Consider the following 24,269-nt stretch of genomic DNA (forward strand, 5'->3'; position numbering starts at 1 on the left):
TGGGCACAGGGAGCCTGTCCTGGGCACAGGGAGCCTGTCCTGGGCACGACTCCTGCTCCATCCCTCGCTGGGATCCGTGGAAGGAATCCCAGGATCTCCACTTTACACAATGTGTGCACACACAAACACACGGATGTTCCACGTTTAATCCCCACTACAAAGAGATGGTGAAAAGCTTCCTCTTCCACTTGCTCCTGTTCCAGTGATTCTTCCCTTTACTTTTTCATCCCAAATTCCAAGTGTTTTCACAATCACAGACATCTAAATTTCAACATAGAGAGTTTTTACAGCCCTTAACACAAGACCCCAAAACACAAACTGCTGGACTGCAGGTCCCCACTCTGCCTGAAGATCCCTGATCTATGATACTTCTCAGGAATATGCTGGGAACGATTTTAGATTCAAGGCATTTGATGTGTTCACAGGCAGCCACAGGACTAAGTGATCGATGGCAAGAGAAAAATTTTAGGTGTTGAAAGAAAAAAGACTTTTGCTTTCTTACTCCAATGTCCAGAATTTTTTTAATAGTTGGATTAAACAATGCCAGGCACTCAAATGCTTCTTGTCCTGAATATCACAGTTCAAAGTATAACTGAGTTCAATGCAGTTAACATTACTTAAGCATCCAATTAAAGAAGACTTGTCTGTGTACCTTGCAATTAAAACTAATTGCTCCAAAATTCATCAGCAGTAAGAGGAGAATTTCATCATTCAAACAATTTATTTCTGATTACTTAGCATTTACACTCAGTGATTGAAGTCAAATAAACCACCTACTACTCTGGATATTTCCACTTCAATCCCAGCTTCCATGACCAATATTGGGACAGATCTACTTGTGGGGTTTGGGGTTAAAATTCCTCACACTGGATCACAGCCACGCTCGAGGTGAATTCAAGATATAACTCCACTGTCTAAAGCACTGGAGTATTTTACAGTGCAGCTTCAAATTCCAAAATGCTGTGACAGGTGGGAATAAACAACTGAGAGCTCTCTGTGTTTATTGAAATCACAGCAGACAATTTATCTTGCTCTTCTTCAGCACAGGGAGCTCTGTTGTGATGATCAGACACAGCCACTCATCATTTTTATCACCTGCTTAATATCAGAAATGCAAAAAGGAACATTTCTCTTGCTTGGAAATGTTACTCCTAGGAGGAGTTCACTTTGATTATTATGAGAAAATCCATTTTTCTGCCTTCTTCTCAGATACCCAGTGTTCAGTTTGAGGACAAACCAACACTTCCAAGTGCTCCAGACAAATCATGTTTGCTGTCAGGCACACATGGGTGAAGTATTGACAATGTTCCAAGCTGGAATATTTATTCTGAGGATATTTTCCCTAGTTTTACAGAGCTCAGGCAGGATAAAATCCTTCTTTGAAGCTCCCTGCACTGACAACTCTGCACAGGGGTGGCACACAATGGGTATCCTCCCATCACTCAAACTGATCATGATGTGACCCAGTGACTGCAAAACCTGGAAACCAAATCCCTCCTGTGAACCTTCATCTGGCCAGGTGAGAACAAGAAAAACACTTCACAGCACGGCAGGAGTGATGCAGTCCCTGGAACACTGCTCTGAGGTTCCCTGTTCCCTGATCTCAGTGCCCCAGCCTGGCAGATGCCTCACAAACACTGTCAGAAGAGGCACATCTTCCTTGGAAGAACATCCTGTCTCATCCGGAGGGTGAGGTGGAGGAGGCCTCGTTTCTGACAGCTCAATGAGTCTCCTGATTACATTTCTGTAGCAATCTCCTAAATTTAAGTGTTCTTCCTCCCAAAGCCACAGCAAATATGTAATCTTTTACATCAGCTTCAATTTAACCAGCAGCCTCCCATGAACGTCCTCCAGAACACACTAAACATAATACAGCAAACACAGAAAATAGCATCACACACAGTAGAATAAATAGATCCACTTCCACCCACAACTGGGACCAGCAGCAAGACTAAGTTATTAAGTTTGATCTTAGAGCAATGTTTATAAATCCATTGAATTATAAATTCCTTCAAAAAGCACTTACCAGAAGATCTGCTTTAATATGAAACCATCTACTGCTCTTCCCTAATGCTGAATAATCAAATATACAGCAGGAATTACTGTAATTGCTTTGAAAGCTTCCCAGTTAATTCCAGGAGTGAGGCACAGTCCTGGGTCCTACTGACACATCCCCCCTTGTACCTGACTGCACACACCCAAATGCACATCCCTCTCTCCCAGAGAAAGGACACCTGGGGATAATCCATGTCAGGCGAATTCCAGCCCCAATTTCTGTTCTTAAAATCCCAATTAATTCCCAGCTCCTACTGCAGTGTTTATTAGAACTTTTCCTGCAACTGTGTCTTTCTAAACCCTTCTAAGAGGAACCCAGATGTTCAAAGCAGACCAACAGTTCTAAGTAAAAAACTAATTACAAGATGGAAGTGCCTTTAAAAATACCTGTGGCTGATTTCTGGGCAAGAAGTAAGGCATCATTTTCAAGGAGGAACAACAACAAAAGGGTACAGAAGCCAAAGCCCTACACTCCACAGGCACAGATCAAAGCACTTCCAAAATTAATGGGGAAGGAGTGTGCTTTTTGGGGCCTGCTACTGTATTCACCACATCCAGAAACTAAGTGAGACTCCCACATCTTTCCTGGACCTCAGGGTATGCTGGGAATTAAAGGCAAAAGCTCAAATCATTTTTCTGTAAGAACTGACAAAAGAAAACCTGTTTATTGGGCAACAGAGCACCATGAGAAGTGGCTGCTCTGAAGGCATCATTACCTTCCTGTATTCCCAGATACCCCTGGAAGTGTCCAGGGCCAGGTTGGATCGGGCTTGGAACAACCTGCAGGGACCCTTCCACTGCTGTTCCCATCTCGTTTTCTCACTCCCATTTCCACTTTCTCTCTCCATTTTGGTGCTAATACTTTCTGAAGTGTGGGCTACATTCCTGTACAGAAAATTCCAGCAGACCAATCTTGCTACAGGCTGTGCAAAGTCCCATCCTTTTGCTGAAGTTGCCATTATTTTCATTTTCTGAAAGCAAAACATTTCTACCCAAAGTCGTTCACACGGTTTTGCATTCAATAAACCAACTGCTTGGATGCCTCAAAAGCTCCCTGCACTACACCGTGAGCAGGCAGGTTAAAACACTCCAGCTGCAAGACTAAGTGTCTTAAAAAAGCAGGAAAACAGCAGATATCCCTATTTCTGAGCAGTGATCCTGGGATCTCTTTCATGGCTCAGGAAGCAAACAGCAAATGCAGCTTTGCAGTGCTGCCCAAGTGCTCCAGCAGCTCCCACCAACCCCAACCTCCTGCATCCCAAAGGAAAAGAGCCCTTTTAATCTTCAAAGCATGGCCACAAGTCAATCTCAACTTAGCACACTTTTTAATTTTCTTTTTAATTATCCACTTGGGAGAGTTATGCCCTCCTTGCTCTGTGAACTCTCACTCCTTCGAGATTACTTCCAAATCTTTCCTGGGAATAATCAGCAAATTTATACCACTTGGAGAGGAAACATTTCAAGGCTTCCAAGTGCTGAGGGGGAGAGTCAGTGTGATTTTTCCATGTGCTCTTTGTGCTTTGCTGTGTTCCCAGTCCCCTCAGTTCTGCAGGAAAGGTGTCCTCTGGCTCCAGGATTGCTGGGAGTGCAATCCTGGCACAGCTGCTCCGAGCCCTTCCCAGAGTGAGATGTCACCACATGGGGATTTAGAGCCCCTGGAGTTCTACATGGAGCCAAATCCCAAAATGGCACAAGAATCATTTTCAGATGGGACTGGTAAAAGGCAGAGCACAAGTAGATCATCTATTGGTGCCACAGAGCAAGAATAGATGCAATTATTAATTATATTACCAATAATAGGTGCTATTATGAATTACATTATCAATACCAGGTGCTATTATTCATTTTATTACCAATAAGAGATGCTAATATCACTACTGGTATAACTGCTGACCAACTGTTTGCCCCAGGAGCTTTGGCCCCAAGCACACCCACAGTCATTATTGCTGTGAATGACTTTGAGGCCAGCCCAGCCCTCCCTCCTCCCTGCCCACACACCAAACAACTGGGAGCAGCCCTGCACTTGATTCCCACACGTTAAGCCAACCAATTACTAATTTATTAATTTCCCAACAAGCCTGGAGTGTTTATGGAGCCTGTGTTCAGCCAGACTTGCTGGGTGATTCCCGTGCTCCTGTTCCAGGCAGGCTCAGCTGGAAGTGGTTCGTTCCCAGCAACCAGCAGCAACTCCTTATAAATGTGCATTTGTACATCATGTGATCCATCCCCTGGATCCACAGGGATTATCAGTGGAGCAGGAGGTACCCAGGGCCTGTTGGAACCCAGCTGCCACCCCACCTGTACGTCACACCCTGTCCCCATGCGGGGATGGGGGAGGTAATTTAGCTCAGTGGCTTTGAACATTTTCCTCCCTGCGTAAGAGGGTAATTAAGAATGCATTAAATATATATTAATGCATTAAATATCCCTCCCAGCAACAGGACTGTTAAAGGAGGTTAAGTGAATTCTGCAGCTGGAGTGACAGAAGTGGAACAGTGCTCTCAACACCGAACTGACTGCTCAGGAAAAGCACAGAGAATTATAATATTTTAGCAGAGTTCACAGTACTTACAATAATATTTATGCAAAGTAGGGTTTACTGAAGGAAAACTTTTTGTTTTCAGCAAGACTTTTAAAGAAGTCCAAAAAAAGAGCAAACTTTAGTGAAATACTTTTTTGTGATTTTTTTGCCAGGAAATCAATCCTTTCTTAGCCAATTTACTGTGGGTTTAACATTGTACCTTACTGGTTGCTTCACCTTCAGGGCTCTTTGGCAGATGTGTGTGCAGCACTGCTTTTAAAAAATTATCTCAATTATCCTTCCTTAATTGGCATTGCCTAAATGCAAGGTCTCTTTGCTGCTGCTGTTTGGAGGAATATGATTTCAGCACACATTTTGCCCTTGGAATAATTAGGAGAAAAGCCCAACGCAGATGGAGTGCACCTAAGAGAGAACCAAAATTGGGGTTAAACTGATCATAAAATCTTTACCAAACCCCAACAGCCAAGGAGGAGAGCTCAGATAATACTGAGCTCTAATAATTCTGAGAAATTTAATAGAAGGGTTTAGTTGACAGCTTTGCTTGATTCGATTGTGCCTGATTAGGCATCTCCATGAAAAGCATTAGATGTGTTTGATCCCTTCCAAGGCAGAGCAGCTCATTAGCAGGGGATGTTTACAAGGACCAAGGCTCCCCATCACAGCAGCTCTTTCTTCCCCTGCTGCAGGGGTGGCTTTTTACATCTGTTTTTATGAGCAGGATCACGACTCCAAAAGAGCTCAGTCCCCCCGTCCTCTGCCTTTTCTGGTATTTGCCAACAGGACAGATGGACAAGGAAAACATCCTGAGTTGTACCACAACAACCCCCCAGCACCTGGGTATTAAAAATACCAAAATCTGTTCCCTCATCCAGCCATTTAATGGTTTATTTGAGTTTTAAAATCATCTGTTAGTCAGCTGAACTAAACTACAGATAGAAAGTGTCTAAAAGGCTGAATAAACCAGACCAGAGCCCCCTAAAATTATACTGATAATAATGATTCTGCTCAGCAGAACCTCCCAAAATTCCACACAAAATGAAACGGTACTGAAGCAAATACATCCAATATCAGCAAATTACTGGTAACTGTTGTTCTTCCCATATATGAAAGGACACAGAACAGCATGAAAATACTGTAATTATGTCTTGCAGTTCTGAGCCTACAGAATCCAGACCTGCATCTTCAGTTTTTTCTTTAGGTTTTGCCTTTATACGATTAAATGCTTATCAGGAAATAATAGTCTTTCAGCTTCTATCAAAATTCCCACTCTGTTAAAATATGACCAAGCAAATGCTCCTTGCATCAGGAATATTTAGTGAACTTTCAGAAACAATTCATTTTGTATAAAAAATTTAAAAAGAGGGGGAGAAAAAACTGCTATAACCTGTGAAGAGTTGGTGCTTTAGAGGCTGCAAAAACAAGGATGTGTTTCCTTTGCTCAGGCACGGTGAGGGGTTGAATGCAGGATTCTCCACACAAAGGGAAAATAACAAACAGAGCAAACTTAGAATTTATGATGTTTTTTCCTGTCATAGGGATTCAAAGACTCCATGGAAATTTAAACTCTCCCACAGCACAGTCCACTAAGTGCTATTAGCCCTGAAACAGTTGCATTTCATTCAGCACACACACAAAAAAACTTTGCAGTGCAGCATTTTATCCAAGCTCCTAAATAAAAAGTGAAAGTCATGACAGGGAGTCACGTGTCTGTTTTCTGAGATCCCCTCTGTGACCTTGAATGCTGCTCAGAACATTTACACACTGCCTGAAAACCACAGCTGAGCTTCATCTTAAATACAGGACCAGCCAGGTAAGAGATAAAAGGAGTAAGATCAGTAAAAATAGAAACCCTTCAGAGGGTGACTTCTGGGCTAGAGAAGAGAGTGCTCAGCAAAGATGTGCTTGATGGAGACTCTGGGGGTCAAAGATCTCCAGCATCTCCTTCCCTTGGCTAACACCAGGTGAACAGGACCTGCAGAGAGCTGGACAAGTGGGATAAATCCACTAAAGGCACATTAACCACCTCAGCACATAAACACAGCCGAGAGCATTAGTGTTTAAGGCACCTCCCTATTAAAGCTGCACTTTATTCTCTTAACTTTTACAATCTCCCGGGTGTGTAACAGCCAGCAAACCACTAAAACGGGCATTATTGCCCTGGGCTGCCATTTCACGGCCATGCAAAACAGGAGTAAATCCAATTAAAATGTGTCGCTCCATTTACAGCCCAAAGGACTCCAAGCTCCCCACCCGAGGTTAATGCCCAGGAATGTCAGGGCATAAACCCCCACCTCGAAGTCACTTTTCACTTACTTTCCTGCTACCAGGCATTCCCAAAATGCTTCTGCCAACTCTTGCAATGACACAGGCCCTGCAATAGTTTGATTTAAAAACAAATTCAGACAACAAATCGCAAACTAGGGGACATTGAGCCAGTCGACATCAGTTCAGTGAGTCAGAACATTTCCAAACAGTCAAAACCAAATAATGGTGAGTCAACCCCCCCATCACCACTTAGACTCATTTCAGCCCATTCTTCAAGCAGTTTTAATCTAAAGCAAGTGTAAAGTGGGTGAGAAATTTAAACAGTCCCGTTTATCACTGAGGAGATAACAGGGAAATGCTGGATAAATCCAAACACACATAAACCAGTTGTTGCTTTCAGAGCTCAGATACTCCCAGGTACCTTGTGGTCACTCTCAGCTCCTCCTCCCCAACTACAACTGGACTCCTCTGCTCCCATCTGCTCCTAAAAATACAACTCTCAGACAAAGCTTGTTTTCTCAGGCGTTTTGGTGACGTAAGTACAAGATGAAAACATCCCTCGATCCGAGGAGAGAGATGGATCAGTCTCCAAAACACGCAAGTTGCCCTCCCTCCGTGTAACTCTCTTACCAATACACATCGATATTATTACAGTAACACAGGTTTTGGGGGAGGAATGAAATATCCTGGTTGCCTGAATGTGGTGAGAAGGAACTCTGGTGAAACTCCCTTTCACCAAAATAGGACAATGTTTATTCTGTCCTGAAGCTGGTTTTTAAAAATAATAATAAAATTTTAAAAAGAGCACACGCTTGGTTGGTTAAGTGCATTCCCCTCCCTAAGCCAGCACTTGCATCTTCTGGCCTGAGAACTGAGACACAGGGAGATTTAGATCATTGAGTTTCTAATTATAAACCCATTAAATAGTAGTTTTACGATTACCTCAAGCCCAGTCATTCTGCAGCAGAGGAGCTGTGGGATAGGAACACAATTTCCATCCTCTCCCACAACACAGGATGGAGAGACAACCAAATCATGCTCTGGGACTCCACAGCACAGCCTGGCTGGGACCCTGGTGGCCAATTCCTCCTTCCCAAAACCATCCCAGAGCCCTCCAAGCCCAGCAGCCCAACCCTGCTCTGGGGCCACAGCACAGCCAGGAAGAGAGTCACAGCTCTGTGCAGAACAGGGAGAAGGATGAGTCACTATTTACGAGACTGATGACAACATTCAGGACCAAAAAATAAGCTCATCAGCCCTCTGGAGCACCTCGGGTTAGGAAGCCACAAGGGACAGGTCGTGCATGAGCAGGCACATGGAATTCCTGGTGCCACACACACTCTTGTTGCTGTTTGGCAACAGAAATGGTCAAGATTAATGTTGAGGAAGAAATAAAACTAGAACAGGAGGTTTCTGAACCAGCAGACGGGTTCTCCCTCCTCCTTCCTTCCCCCACCAGTTGCCAGAGATGTCTCAACACCCCAGTTCCCCTTCCAAGGAAGTAGCTCTGCTCCTTTCATGGCCAAATTACCGTGGCAAGAAATCCCCATTTAAATCCACCTCCAGCAGAACATTCAGACAGCAAGCATTTCCTTCCCATAACCTGAAAACAGCCAAACACAATCACATTTCTTTCCTGCCATCAAAGAAAGCCTGTCCTGTCCTGAGACAGTTCACAACAACTGACAGCATTTGGCCATAAAGCAAATGTGCTCCCTGGTACTGACAGAAATATTTAGTGCAGCCCCACCAGGCTGGCAGTGGCTGAACACACTTCACCCCGGGAATGCTGGGGTCCATGGCAAGAGCTTCCAATGGAATAATTTCTTCCTGCCTTCCCTACATCATGGAGCACATCTCTCTACTCATCCTAACTGTCAATATTTTTTTCCTGCAGCTTTTAAGTAAAATAACCCCCCCTGTAATTTGTCAGTCAGTGTCCTGACCACTAAGGCTTCATAAAGAACAACACCTGACACAAAAATACATTTTTCCAGCCACATATAAACCATCATCCTCAACGGAAGAACAAGGGCTCTGTGCAGCCATCTGCATTTTCTCCAGTAAGGACAAATGCTAAAGTGTTTGGAAGCAAAATAAATCTACGGAAGAAACGGCCCCACAGGAACTTTCGGGGCTTGAGATTTCTTAACGTGGTTCCCACACAGAACAGGAATAAGATCTCCTCAGGAATAAATTCCTCCCTCTGCTCGTGGGGAGGGGCTGGGATGGAATTCCCAGAGAGGCTGTGGCTGCCCCTGGATCCCTGGAAGTGTCCAAGGCCAGGCTGGACAGGTCTTGGAGCAACCTGGGCTGGTGGAAGGTGTCCCTGCCCACGGCAGGGGGTGGGATGAGACGAACTTCAAGGTCCCTTCCAACCCAAACCATTCTGTGATTCAATGATCTTCCAAAAATCACCTTGGGTGGGACACCAGGTGATTTGTCACCCAAGGGGGTTCCAGGTGGCTTCCCTGCACTCCGGGACTGGAAGAGGTTAAATGCTGCAGGTCGGACCAGGTCGTTAGAGCAGCTTAACAGCCCCTTGGGGAGGAATCCACACCGAGAATGGGTGAAGTTACACCCATTTAGTTTTCAATGGTCTCCAATCAACCTACACAGCACAACAAAGCCACACAGCACCACGGGACAGTCCAGCACATGGAGGAACTTGGCACATTTGGCTACACCAGGAAGAAAATCAATGAAAAACCAAAACATACTGACAGAATCGAAGGCAGAAAACGTTTGAAATGGCAACTGCATACAAATGCAGCATTTTCGACCGAGTCTTCTAAATAACGTGGGGAAAATCCACAGTTAAAAGTTTTCTATTAGGAAAAAATCCAATATAACCCTCAAACACTGCCATTATCTCAAGCTCCCCCTGAAGAACAGCTTCTCCACCCAAACAATACCAACAAAGACACGACTTTCGTTTCTCCGCTGGAACTCAACTCCCTGTTAGACTAAACTACAGAAGACAAAAATGATCATTTCAGCCGTTTAAAAAAGCCCCCCCCCCCCCCCGACACAGATTCCACCCAGTACGGATTTAGGGAGGTACACTGAGATCTACCTGGGCTCAGGGAGGGTCAGGAGTAGGTAAAAATTCCCCAGACAGATGTGGTTTTCCATACAAACACAAGGTTTTTATGGGCTAATCCCCGACTGAGCAGCCACCCAGGGGTCACTGCGGGGCTGGGAGGGGGTGGTGGGGGCTGTTTAAATTGCCCTCAAAGGAAACACCCATCAACCTGCAGTCCCAATTATCCCATTTGAAAAGCCGTTTTTCCCTCCAATCTATTTCCGTGCTGAAGATGCAGAAGGAGCAACAGGCCCGTGCTCAGAGAACCTCATTCCCACCCTGCTCCTTCCGTGAGAGCCGGGTGCCTCGAGAGAGCAGCTCAGCAAAGCTAAGCCTGGCTCAGGGCAGGGTTTACAGCCCGGTGACAGACTGCGATGGATTTTAAACCATATGAATGCGGCCTGTGAAGGCCCAGCAAGAGCACAACACACCCCTGAGAATCCCAGTGTTAACTCCTCTTATCCCCAGGGCTCTGACAAGACGTTTTTAAGTCCTACTGGCATTTTTACTAATGCCAGAGGCTTGTTTAAATCCATGATAGAAATCTCGGGGTTTGTTTAACCTCCTTGCTCGCCCAAGGTTGAATTTGTTTCAGTGCATCTCCAGGTTAATACTGCTCTAATTTCCAGCTATCTGGATCATGACTGGAGGTAGGAGTGGGGTGGTGAGAGCTCATCAACTACTAATCCAATTGTTCTACATATCTCCAGGATTATTTTCCAGTTTGCTAACCTGAGCTACTTGTTGCAATAATCCTGGATCCAGTGAAATCACCTGGCAGATCAAGGTGTGCAGTTAAGTCTGGCTCTGACACTGGGCAGCTCAGCAGCAGCTCATCACTCCAGCATCTGTCCTGCTCCTCCACTTCGTTTTACAGCCTGCATCAAACTCCACCTGCCAGGAAAAGCACTACCCAAACCAGCTTACTTTGTAAGCTTAAACTGGTTAATTTAAAGCTTGCTCAAGCCTGGCAGCACTGTGCTGCAGTGAGAACACACAGACATATCAAGCTCCCTGTGAAAACACAGCATTTGGTGTTTTTATTGAAAAATAAAGCTCATCAGCAACAGGAAACCTTGTATTTACCTGGCACTGAACTGTAGTGAGAGTCAGCTGCGTGAGGGAAATGATAAGATGGAAAAAATTAACAAGGCAAGGTCTTTACCTTGTCTTAAAACACATCTGGGGATTTCCCTTCCCTGCCAGAATCTTCCACTGGCTCTGCCTTTGGGGTCAGCCCTGCCTGCACTCACCTGGCCAGGGGAACCCAAACTGCCCCAGGGCTGGGCTCCCCCGTCTCCAAAACGACACCGACGGCTCCAAAATGAAGGGATAAGAATGAAACTGCAAAGCCTCTGCCTCATTCCCAGCTTTTCCGAGAAAAAGCAAAAGCCACTAATAACAGGAATGAATGATAATGGTTGTTAGTTGTTATTCTACTGAGGAAATCTAATCAAAGGCTTTCAACAAGCTTTGTTCAGGCATTTTTTTTAGCTACATACATCACTTATTTCTACCCAAAATGTACCTTAAAACAAAAGAAAACCACACATGATATCGAACGTGGCTCTCAAGTCAAAAGCAGAAAACTGAAATGTTTACTGCCTCGATGTGCACTGAAAAAGAAAGGGGAAAAAAAAGGTATATAAATAATTAAAAAAGGGGGAAAAAAAAAAACCTTTAAAGCGTATCACGAGAACGGGATCAGGGAAGAGCGAGGCCACCCCTTCAGGACCAGGGGAGAATTAACCTGCATTTCTCCATCCCATCTGCAAGCTCACGGCTCTGCCACCCATTTTGTTTCAGATTAAAGGAGGAAAAAAAAAAACCAAACAATTATGAAATAAAAAAAAATAACGATGCCAAAGGAACGCAGAGAACCCCCGACATCCCCCCCGGGGACCGATCCCCCCGCGGCCCCGGCGGGCAGGTGACCCCGCCGCAGGTGCCACCTCGGGCATCCCCCGCGCCCCTTCCCCAGCCCCTGCAGGCGATGCGGAGCCCGCAGGAGAGCGACCATGGAAGGGTTTATTTAGCACACGAAATACGAAATGAGGGGCAGAGCGGCGGAGGTGCGGACGGGGCGGACGCCGCGCGGCCAAGGTGAACCGCGGCCGGGCAACATGGTGGAGGCTGCGGGGAGCCCGCGACCCCCCGGCCCGCGGGGAGCCCGGGGAGAGCCGCGCGGGGATGGGGGGCCGGGCCGGGGCTGCCAGCGGGCGGGAGCCTGCGGGGCGGCGGGGAGGGCAGAGCGCGGCGGGGCTGCTCCCCCAGGGCGGGAGGAGGGCGAGGACGGGCTCACCTGCCATCGCGGGCTGAGGGCGGCAATGGCGCTGGGGCTGCGGCAGCGCTCCCCTCGGGCTCCGCTCCCCGCGGCCGCTGAGCACCCGCTCCCCTCGGCGTCCGCGGCGAGTGCGGCGGGGCCGGGCGGCCCCGGCAGGCAGAGCACGGGGCGGGACGGGCCCCGCTCCGCCCCCCGACAAGATGGCCGGGCCCGCGCCCTCAGGGCTCGGCCGCCATGGCGGCCCCGTGGAGCGGCGGCGTCCCGGTGCCTCCGCGGGGGAAATACTCTCCTGTTTCCCTAATAAAAAACCTCAGATTACAGGGGCGTGGTAAGTGCCCTAGAAAGGCACCAGTCGGAGATGGGTCAGGTTGAAGGGACCACAGTGGGGCATCTGGTCCAAGCTCGCTGCTGAAGCAGGGCCAGCAGAGCACATGGAACAGGGTTGTGTCCGGGTGGTTCTGGAATATCTCGACTTACAGTAGCGTATTAATGGTTTATCCTAGAACGACAGGAGTCACAGAACCACAGAAACACAGAATGTGTAAGGTTGGAAGGCACCACAGAAGGGGGACCTCAAGGTCCCAGAGCACGTGGAACAGAGTTGTGTCCAGGTGGTTCTGGAATATCTCAACTTACAGTAACATATTAATGGTTTATCCTAGAAAGACACGAGTCACAGAACCACAGAAACATGGAATACCTTAAGGTTGGAAGGACCCACAGTCGCTCCAGGCTTCCTGCTCAAGCAGGATCATCCCCGTGGAACAGGATTGTATCCACGTGGCTCTGGAATACCTCAAATTACAGTGACGTATTAATGGTTTATCCTAGAAAGACACAAGTCACAGAAACACAGGATGGGGCAGGATGAAGGGACCACAGTAGGTCACTGGTCCAACCTCACTGCTCCAGCAGGGTCATCCCAGAGCTCATGAAACAGGGTTGTGTCCAGGTGGTTCTGGACTATCTCAAGTTACAGTGACATATTAATGGTTTATCCTAGAAAGGCACAAGTCACAGAACTGCAGAAATATGGAATGTATAAGGTTGGAAGGGACCACAGTAGGTCCAGCCCAAGCAGGATCATCCCAGAGCACGTGGAACAGAATTGCATCCACGTGGTTCTGGAGTATCTCAAATTACAGCGATTTATTAACTGTTCATCCTAGAAAGACCCAAATCACAGACACACAGGAAGGGTCAGATTGAAGAGAACACAGTGGGGCATCAGGTCCAAGCTCGCTGCTCCATCAGGGTTATCCCAAGGTTGTGTCCAGGTGGTTCTGGAATATCTTGAATTATAGTCACATATTAGGGGTTTATCCTAGAAAGACAAGTCATGGAACCGCAGAAACATGGAATGTGTAAGGTTGGAAGGGACCACAGTGGTGGCCCTGGCCCTCTTGGGGGTTTGCTTTGGGTTTTTGCTTTGTTTGTTGGGATTTTTTTTAATTATTATTTTTTAAGAAAAATCCAACTTTTAAAATAGGAAACTGAGCTTAAGGAGCAGCAAAAGAATCACAGAATCAATTGGGTCAGAAAAGACCTTTGAGATCATTGAGTCCAACCTATCACCCCACACCACCATCCCAACTAGACCAGAGCACTGAGTGCCATGTCCAGTCTTTCCTTGAACACCTCCAGGGACAATGACTCCACCACCTCCCTGGGCAGCCCCTTTCAATGTCTAATCACCCTTTCCGTGAAGAAATTGTTCCTGATGTCCAACCTGAACCTCCCCTGGCACAGCATAACGCCATGTCCTCTCATCCTAGAGGAGGCTAAGGAAGCTGAATCCCCCAAAAGATGACACCTCCACCATACCCACATCCTTCTTCCTACAATCCCACTTTTCTGAGATTTCCATGGTTTTCTGGAAGGGAGATGGGACAAATCTGACACAATCTCCCCCCAGCCCATGGCGGGACTTCAGACACCACTGTTTTCAGACACCACTGACATCTGTGCTCTGGTACCAGCACTGGACACTGCCTCCCTCATGTCCCTCTGGGCAACATCTGACTTTCCTAATGGGTTTTGACAGCGTTAACTGCTTTAATTTGCCTCTTGCCCTTTCCAGGACGTGCAGTTCTGACACACCAGCTCATGGCACCTTCTACCACTCAGGACTTTTCTGGGAAGCTGGGGCTGAGCCCCCAGAGCCACCTCTGCTAATCTCTGCCTCTTGTCCCCACAGCACAGCACAACCCTCACCTTGCTCCCTCACACAGCCCCCAAACCCTGTTGGTTATTTTATTAAGGTTCCTCCCTCACAGCCCCAAGTGCATCCCAAAGCCTGTGGATCCCAAAGCCTGTGTTCCCCGAGCCCTGCCACTGACTGTGCTGCAGTGCAGCTTTTCACCCAGACCTGCAGGTCTTTGTTGATCTTCCAGGTCTTTGCCTCCACCGTGGCTGTCTGCTTAGTGTTTGCCAAGCAGGAATGTTTACAGAGTGTTTGTTCAACAGCTGTCCGACCCCTTCCATCCCACCTCCCTGCACAGAGGGTTTCCTCCAATCCCATTAAACCCCAGGGCTTACTGTAAGACCGGAGACCCCAGCAGGCCCCTGGAGCCTCTGTGCTTATCCTCGTGCATTTTTGCCCACGTTCACTGCAATGCTCTCCTTGTTAAGCCTCTAAAAGGTTTTCCAATGAGCCATATGGAGAACTATGTAGGGCAGGGCCAAGTCACAGCGCTGCTCTAGATCATGAATATCGATCCCTTGGCATCATTCGATACTTGGCCTTGTCCCAAACATATACAGAGACTTAGTGCAGCTTTTAAATGTTAAAAGCCTTTGCTGGTCAGGTGGAGAGTGATGTGAGGGGCATTTTAGTAATACCAGATTGATTAAGGCTGCAGCAGTTTTGCTGTTGGCAGGACTTTGTGCAGGAAGATGGATTGTGTCTATTCGGTCTCCCTACAAGGCCTTCCCGTGCTCAGAGGTCAGTGACAGAGACACAGCTCTGTTTATTTTATTTTTAAGGGTTATAATTTTCCAACCCGCCCTCCCCAGGTGAAAGGTGGCAGAGGGAAATCCAGGTAGTACAGCGAGAGATCTGCTAGGGGGAAGTTCAAATGCATCAGCCACATTGGAATTTAACAGATAAAGAGACCTCAGGGTCATGATAATCCCAAGGACAAGCAGGGAAAAGATGATAAAGGTGGATTTAGTGCTCCAAGAATTGAATTTGACACAGCTGGACTTCCTGGAACCACAATCTCAAATCCAGTAAAGCTGTTTCCAGTCCATTGGTGCTCTGAAATAGATAAATTCCCTTCCAGGTGACCTTCTGTGCTGTAAAGTTTGAGAAAATTCCCTGGCATTTCACTTGCTCAGGGAGCCAGAGCCCAACTGATGCTGTCAGGCTGTCCTGCTGCAGAAGTAGGGATCATTTCACAGGCATTATTGGCATATATGATTCCTGTTATTAAAATTAGGTATTTATCAAAGCATTCAGTCGCTTTCTGCCTGGATGACTCACAGGACCATAAAAAAGCTGGAACTGGAGCCACAGGATATGCCACATGCACGTCCTTCACGAGGAAAAGAAATTAGCAGCCATCAAACATTTAGTGTGCAGACCTTTGAGATCCAAGGCACATTCCTGCTGTTTTCCTTTCTATCCCACATCTAACTCAGATTAGCTGAGCTCCTCAAAGCTCACTGAGGGATTTACCTGAGCTGCTGAGCTGTTGCTGCATTCAGACAATTACTCACTACAGAAGGTTTCTGCCAGTCTTCCCACTCCATCCAGTGTTAAATAAAACTATACAGCCTCAATTTCTTTTGGAATTTCCCTAACTGGCCTAAATTCCTGCAAGCCTGGCTTTCTGGGATCCCAGTTTCTCTCTTTGTACTCACCAGTACAGTTGAGACTTCAGCCCAGGCTGTGTGTCCTTCTCCACAGCCAGGGACACGAAACTATCACAATAATCTGATGGATCTTTCATAAGGACACTTCCCAAGCACACCAGTTTTATTCTGGTTGTTTTTCACGGCCCTGTGGGAATCCAATGGGAAGGACAGGGCTGCAGGTCAGGGTTTTCCTGAGGTGCAGCATGGACATTACTGGCATAAATTTAAACTCTGAAATGTTTTTGGCCACCGTCTCTTGCTCAAAATTTCCCTTTTAAACCCAGGTGTTGTCTCAGTCGGGATGTGAATCGTTGATCTGAGCACTGGATCTCCAAAACACCAACTCAGAACTTCACATCCGGGGCTGGTGTCTGGTGAGTGACATCCCTGCCCATGGCAGGGGCTTGGAATGAGGTGATCTCCAAGGGCCCTTCCAACCCAAACCATTTCATGATTCTTTGACTGGGTTGGCTCTGGGATCCAGAGCTCATTTGCAATACCCCATCTTGTTTTCTTGGTGTGTTTTGAGTTTGGTTTTTGCAACATTAAAAAATAAAATAAAATAAAATAAAATAAAATAAAATAAAATAAATAAAATAAAATAAAATAAAATAAAATAAAATAAAATAAAATAAAAATAGTCTGCCTCACCTCATAGTAACAATATTTTATGTGAATCCCACAGATGGAGTCCAGAGGTTAAGAAGAGCCCAGCACACATGGATATGGATAACAGGAACATCTTTTAGTGGATTAGACAAAATAAAAATGAAGCTCCTGCTATTTCAACAGCTGCATCGGGGCTGAATGGAAGCTCCCCAAAATATGGCAAAAAAATTAACAACTCACCAGCAGTGATTTTTTTGCTTCTCTCTCTGTAATCTGCAGTGGTGACTGGGGAGGGAAGAGGACTCTGAGCTGGGCAGACCCTGGGTTTGTGTTCTCTGGGGGGAGGACAGCAAGTGAACAACCTTTGGTTAAAATGCCACCTGAGTGGGAAACACCTCCTGCTCCCTGAGCCTCGGGAATTTATCATTTCTTTTGGGAACAGCCATAACTTGCTGTTCTCCCCAATGTTAGATGGAAATAAAGTTAGAAAAACTGTATTTTTTCCTCAGAACAATTTCTGAAGCTGAACTGACATAATTCTGGTCTGTCAGCTGAGCTCAACTCTCCAGTTTGTCATCTGAAAATGGAAGCAGGAATAATTTTATGAAGTCTAATTAGTGCAAAGTGCTCCTGGTAGCAAAGAGAGCTTTTGGTTCAAGGCTCTCAGGCCACTTTGGGCCAAGTACTCAAATTACAGAGGGTTCAGCCAGAGATCCAAGAGGTGCTGCTGTGCTTGTGATATCAGGGGAGAAACAGCAGAGACTGCAGAGTTACAGCCACCTGAATTCACATCATAAATAAATCAATAGGTGAGCAGGAGACAAAAATCTGCCTGGTTGCAGAACTGTTGGGTCCCTGCTGGTCGTGTCATGATGGTTTCACCTCTGTGGCTTTTGGAGAGGAGACCTTCCTTCAGCTTGGGATATGCAAAGTATTTTGTAAATGGAGAGGAGATTTTGGCAGCCAGAACAGAACAAACAACCCAGGACAGGTTCCTCTGCTCCCTTCAGTGGTGCTCAACCCACAGTGGCCACAGGGTTTTCACCCCAGCTTTAGCAGGAATACAAGGAAGGAAGGGTAATAAGGAATGCTCCCAGTGACACTAACTCAGCTGGACAGCTGTGCTCTGGAGGAGAGGCTGATCTCCTTGATGCTGCTCTGCCTGCTACCTCAGGGCTGTACCCAAGGGATGACATTGCATTTGCTGAGTCAGGAGCAAAGCCTGGATTTGTCAGACAGAGGAGATGGGCTTAGTCACCTCTCTGAGTTCATTCCCAGTCCTCTTCTCAAAAGCACAGCCCCTCACAGAGCCCTTAAATCCCGGGAAGAGTGGGAGCAGGGGGGCCCAGGAAAGCAGGATGTGTTTATCCCCCCTGCTCCCTTTTTGCCAGGTTGTCCTGCCAAAATGCTGAGTCGCTGGGGCCACATCTCCCACCTCTGAGCAGCTGTGGCAGCAGCAGAGGCTTTGCAGGAGCCCAGGGCTGACAGCTCCTGAGGCACTCACCCTGGTGTTCTGTGCCAGGATGGAGCCTGTGGCATCTGCAGGGATGGTCTCCAAGCAGGAGACAAGCTGGGATTTGCCACCTCGTGTCACGTTCACGTGTGGCTGTTCAAAGCTGTGTCCATAAACTGCAGCTTCTGTGGACAGGTGTGGGTAGGCAGGACCAGAGCAACTTATTCCCACTTCAACTACTTTGAGCAGGGTGTGGACATGGTGCACAAAATCATTTTAAGTACATTAGAAGATTTTTCTAGTACAGAATAAAAGAGGTTTTCTTCAGCCACCTGCACTGGGAGTTCAAGTGAAGGTCCTGTACTCTGCAAAGCACAGGCAGAACCCTCGTGGTTGCTCACTTATCCCTCAGCAGAGAAGTGAGAGCAGACACAATCCCTGCTTTTACCCCCTTGAAAGTCATTCCCAAAGAACATCCACGACCTTCTCAGAGAGAAGGGGTGGGCTTGAACCTCCTCATCCCTTTCATCCCTGTCACTCATTTAATCCCCAGTGTGAGCAGAGAGTGACAAAACCACACAGTGACATCAGGAATGGCACAAAAACGTTGCTGCAGAGTCAACCTCCTCCAGCAAGGGGCGAAAGGCGAAATAAAAGCGTGAGGTGTTGAGGCACAAGCTGGACAGTGAAATAGGTGACACCACAAGTCCTTCTGAAACTGAATTGCCCAAATGTCACTGGGCAGACACCAGGAATCATCACTGACACACAGAAAAAGCAGAACTCCCAGAGGCAAAGGGAGAACTGAGCCCAAAGCAGAGCTCGACAGGGAGCCCCGGCGCTGGAACCGCCTGTGGAGACGCTTCTCAGTTCCTCCTTTCCCCGACAGCTGAGTCAACACTTGTCACAGGAGTGCAGAACAGGCAATTTTAGCAAGCTCAGATGCCACAGGGCTGGACAGGCTCCTATTTATAGTTCACTGGGCACAGCTCCCCCACTGGGTTCCTGCACACAGGTGAAGGCACAGGCCATGCCCTGGAGGGCTCACAGCCCACACAAAGTCAGAGAGAGGAAGGACAAAAAGGAAATCCAGAGAGAGCCTGGAACGATGAACTCCAACTTCTGCCCCCAAATTGCCCTTTAATCAATTGATTCCTTCCCTGCCTGAAGTGCCACCTCTGCTGCTCATCACTGGTGCCAAACAGTGTCGCTGCAGTGTCCTGCAAGCTCTGGCCCCTCTTGCCACTGTGAAATTGTTTTCCAGGCCTAAGGCAGAGGTGGGAGAAGGGATGTGGCCCTGCCTCTCCCTCTGGAGACCCAGCCTGTATCCAGGGGGAGGAGGCATCCGTCTGGGACAGTGTCCTGGAGCACTGACCCTGCTAAAGGGATGATAAATCCCGAGTGGAGCTGCTGCCAGCTCCGAGTCACATCCGACCACGGGTCCAGTCAAAGAGCTGCCTTTGTTTCATGCGGGAGGATTAATCCACGAGCTGTTTGGGAGCTGAACTTTGAAGTGTCTCCTCAGCGATCTGAAATGTGGCCACACAACAAAGAGAAACCTTTACAAACACACTTTTTGTGTCTGAAGTTGGAGACCATCCACTGGCCTATTTTTAGGAGCACATTTGCACTGGCTGAGTTACAATCCTGCCTCTGTTCTCGTGCAACGAAAGGCAGAGAGGATTCACTTGACCTGCAGTATCAAATACAGAGAAAATAAGGCATTTGTCTGGAAAAGAACCATCCAAAATATCAGGGAAGGAGTCGTGCTGTGACATGGACTGTTAATGTTGAGAGACAAGAGAAATGAGGATTATAGGAGCTGGCAGACTCCTTCTAATGACATGTTAATGAAAGCAACTGCTAGAAAATTATATGGCGATGCTAATTACTATTTGAAGGTTTAAGGACCTGAGATCTTTCCCTTTTACACTAAATATGTGTGTAAGAGCAAGAAATAATCCTGGTTGAGGTGAGTTCTCAACTCCTCACGGATTTGTTCTAGATCCACTGACATTCCCTTTGCCAAACACGGCCTTAGCTCAGAATCTGTCGCTCTGTGTGACTGAACTCTCCCTGGGCAGCTGGTTTGGGTGGGTTGGTCTGACCACCTGCACCAAACACAATGCAGGAAGGTCTGAGGAACACGAGTGAAGGTCAGGCTGAGTGCAGTGGATTGAGTGCAGTGGAGCTGCTGCCTGCTGGCAGCTCAGCAGGAGGGACAGGAATTATTTACCCTGGTAACAGGAGCAGGATGCATTTCCAAACAGCTCATGTTCCCTAAACTTTTCACAGCCCCTCCCTAGGCTTTACAATATCCTAGTGTGGACAATTATCGCCATATTTCATTTCTTCTTCCCCCTCCTTGAAGAAGCTGGGGAAAGAGCCCAGAAGACCAGCCTGGGGGTGTATTAATTCTCCCTGTCCCATCGGCAGGACCATGTGCACCAGGCACTTCCCACTGACAGGGGAAGGAAGGTTAAAGCCTCTCCTGACAGGTTAACAGCACGATTTGCAGCAACAGCTTAAATAAATGGTTGCAGGCACGAAAGACTAGCAGGAAGCTAATCCTTTAAATACTTAAGAGCAGCTACTACTTCAGCCCAAGTAAATATTTCAAAATAAAATTAATTAGTGGTGACTGGTGGATTTGTTCTCCTTTGTTCTAACAGTTCAGGATGAAACAGTGATTCCTCCTCAGAACTTTGGCTTCAGTGCCAAACCTGCTGTTTCCCAGGAGCTGAATGTCCTCCCAAAGAAGACTCAGCACAGTTTGGTTCCTCTCTGTAAGTGCAGAGCTGGAAAAGCTCTCCATGAACCTCGTGGGTCTGTGCTGCTGCCTTTGTGCTGCTCCAGGGATAAGCACAGAGCAGGGCTCAGGATCCAACCCAAGTACAGTGTGGGGTAAGGAAGTGTCACTTCCTGATCCTTATCAGAGCTGAGCAGATCCCAATAACTGCCCCACTTCCCATGGAAAGGAGTTTCTTAACACCTTCCTTGACATGGAGAGAGCAGGTAAGGAAAGGCCTCAGGGTAACAAGAACCAAAACAACACAAAACGAAATCTGCCCAAGCCCAGAGAAGCAAATCAGTCAATTAAATCATTTGGGAACAGTAATTCCTAATCCACAATTAAGTTTTTTTTCCCCCTTGACCCTTGGCTCCATCTCAGGACAAAGCCAACTCTCTTGGGAGGCAGGAACCTCTCATGGCCTTGCTGAACTGTCCGGACTATTTTTAGTTAAATCCAACATTCCTAAAAACCCTCAAGCTGTTTGTGTACTGAGGAAGGAGAAAGGAACTGCTGTGCACGTGCACATCCACATTTCCCACGGGAGGCTGGAACATAAAGTGCCACCTGCCCTGGAGCATGGAAGCACAGCTGGGATTAACTCAGAGCTCGGGGAAAAAGGCAAGGAATGTTTCTTTTCACCAGGTTGAGAAGGCAGGAAGTGAAGGCAGGATTGCTGAGTTCCCTGAGCTGGGAGAGGGGAACCAAAGATCTCTGCTGATGGTTGGGAGAGCAGAGAGAGCCGAGGGCTGGGTGGTTTCACTGACCTGCTGAAGGGATGCAGCTCCAAGGGCAGCGATGAGGAGAGGCCACCTGGAAAGGCAGGATCAGCCAAGGAGTCCTGGAGGGGCTTTGCAAGTTGAGAACTTAGGAAAAGCAGGACAAACAGCCCCAGAGAAGGGCCAGGAGAAAGCTCAGGGCTGGTTCAGGGAGAGGCACAAGGCGTGAGGAGCAGTTGTATGAACTGGCTGATGTTGGGATTTTTAAGGACCAGGCACGAGGGGGAGGAGTGTGGAGAGCACGTGGAGACGCTCAAGGCAGGATTGAAGCACAGATCCCATTAGAAGGGACAGAGCTGTTGTGCTGAGTCATTTCCTCCTGCCCCAAGGGGTTTTTACGTGTCTTTTATGCCACACAAAGCCCATATTTCTGTCCCGAGCCTCTCTGTGCAACGTGATACTGAATTTGGCTGATTGGAAGTGACAGAAAGCAAACCCAGGCTGGGCTGAATGTTCCTGCAGGATGGGCTCCAGGGAAGCACCAGAGATGCTGCTGCTCATTGTGCTTGTGTGTTCACACCCAGGCTTTGGGTTGGGGCTGTATTTATGGCCCTGACATGGTCTCTCCCTCATTTCCACAGGTGTTTCACACAACTTCCACTGAAATGTTTGCAGGACTAAGGTCAGGAACCTGCTGTCCCGCCCAGGCTCCTCACACCACCCCAGATAACAGGACAACACCCAGGAGGAGGTCACCAGGAGAGTGAGAGGAAATAGAAATCACTGCAGAGAAAACAACAAGGAGTTACAAACTCACGTTTCCTCTTGCTACATGACCACGGGACCAGTGAAGGGCTTTGTTCTTCTCCCCATCCCATGAACCTCCACCTGCACAGGGAGAATCTCAGAGAGAAGGATCGACAGGGAGGCCAAAACCATCCACAAGTCAAGTTGCTGCCTGGAGTACTTGCACCTGCTTTCCCAGGATTGGGCTGCAGTGCCTGCAGCTGCTTCCCTGCACAGGGAATTCATGGCTGGACTCAATGATCTTAATTAAAGGTCTTTTCCAGCCTAAGTGATTTTATGATTCTGTCTTTTACAAGGCTCTCTGTATGGACAGAGGCAAAATCCTGAGTGTGTGAGACTCAGCATTGAGGCTCCCCAGCCTGAAATTGAGACTGAGAGCCCAGGACAGGGTGAGGGTCTCTCCAGGGCTGTGGCCTCACATGCACTCAGAGCTCACACAGTCTCCAGGCTGGTGACACTCCTCACCTTCCCCTCATCACTTCAGACAACCTCCAGAAGCACAAGTTCTGCCTCTTCCTTCAAGGGTTTCTGGGACCATTCGCACAACACCTCGGGTAGTTCTGGCCTTCCCTGCTGCTCCTTCCCACTGCTGAGGTTTTCCCCATCCCTCCTGCTTTTGCCATGTGACAGAGGTCCCCTTTGGGGCAGGTCCTCCCATGGGCTCTCCCAGCGGGGCATTAGCCATGACCTTGGGGAGCAGCTCGGGGCGTGGGGCTGCAAACCCCCTCTGTCCCCAGTGCACCCCATTCAGCAGCAGCCCAGGAGGTGGAGCCTCCCCTGGAAGCTCCCGTGTGGGCAGCAGGTTCCCCCTTGGCTCTGCACTTCAGGGCCACCACGTGGTACCAGTTTGGGGCCAGACTGGTGGCAACGAGCTGTGGGAAGGGTGGGAAAAGGAGTCACACGTGGGATCTTGGAGCCAGGAGCCACTGGTGGCCACATCTCTGGGCTGGTGGCCACAGAACCCCCAACAACAGTAAGGAGCCTCCTGGAGAGGAAGGGAAGAGGCCCCACTGTGCCCTGGGGAGCTCAATGTGCTGTGAATGAGCTCCTGCAAATGGGGAGCAGGGAAAGAGCCCCTTTGGACCTCCAGGGCTTGTAGTTCATGTTTGCAGCTCCCCAAGACTGTCTCCACCCCTGCCTTGAGTCTCCCCCCTTTATTCCCCAAGATGTTTCACCCAGCTTTGCTACAGAAGAGAAGTTTCCTGTGCTGTGATGGTGCTGGGGAACTCCAAATAGCTTTGTTCACTCAAGAAAAGTCATGAGATTGACTTAAAATGAGTCTTTGCTTTTATATAAGAATATATATATCCTTTATTATTTATATCCTATTATATATAATTATATAATATATAAATGTAGAAAATAAATATAAATATATATTTATAGATCTAAAAATCTATTTTTATACAATATATATAAAATATAACAGATAATAAAGAATATATAGAATACAGAATATATGTATGATAAAGAATATATATTTTATTTATATATTATATGAAATATGAGATATATGATATATGATATATTATATATTATATATTTTATATATATATATAGGAATACCCCAGGGGAGTTTCTCTGGGACTGCTGAGGCCAGAGGGCTTCAGAGTCACGTTTCCAAATGTCTTTCCAGCAACTTCATGGTATTGAATTAAGCAGGTAATTGTGTAACTACTCCCTGCAACAGCAACAGAAGAACATCACTGAGGAGACACAAATCCAAGTCCTCAGAAACCAGGGAAAAGCCTGGAATGTGGCTGCCTGTTCTCTCTCCAGAGCTCCTGTGCATAATAAACCC

At 47.4% G+C, this 24,269-nt stretch overlaps 1 protein-coding gene and 2 long non-coding RNA genes across 5 annotated transcripts in view; 1 reads left to right on the forward strand and 2 right to left on the reverse strand.

Moving 5' to 3' along the window:
- SLC23A2 (solute carrier family 23 member 2) overlaps positions 1-12,366 on the reverse strand; it is a 56,702-nt gene extending 44,336 nt beyond the window's left edge. The window contains exon 1 of the mRNA XM_027669087.1: positions 12,250-12,366. The gene's annotated coding sequence lies outside the window, so the exon portion shown is untranslated. The remainder of the gene's footprint in view (positions 1-12,249) is intronic.
- On the forward strand, positions 11,883-18,914 carry LOC113959824. The gene is made up of 2 exons (XR_003531926.1): positions 11,883-12,050; positions 16,775-18,914. It is a non-coding gene; the product is annotated as an uncharacterized LOC113959824 (long non-coding RNA).
- LOC113959823 lies at positions 14,466-22,103 on the reverse strand. 3 transcript variants are annotated; one of them, XR_003531924.1, is made up of 4 exons: positions 21,710-22,103; positions 16,939-17,033; positions 16,741-16,831; positions 14,466-16,234 (listed from the first exon to the last, which is right to left on the reverse strand). It is a non-coding gene; the product is annotated as an uncharacterized LOC113959823 (long non-coding RNA). The 3 variants fall into 3 exon arrangements; XR_003531925.1 differs by having other exon boundaries at positions 14,466-15,767; positions 16,096-16,234; positions 16,741-17,033; XR_003531923.1 differs by having other exon boundaries at positions 16,741-17,033.
- Between the last annotated feature and the right edge of the window lie 2,166 nt (positions 22,104-24,269).

Source organism: Corapipo altera, unplaced genomic scaffold (assembly GCF_003945725.1).
Source record: "Corapipo altera isolate COAL_440 unplaced genomic scaffold, ASM394572v1 61022, whole genome shotgun sequence".
Taxonomy (NCBI): domain Eukaryota; kingdom Metazoa; phylum Chordata; class Aves; order Passeriformes; family Pipridae; genus Corapipo; species Corapipo altera.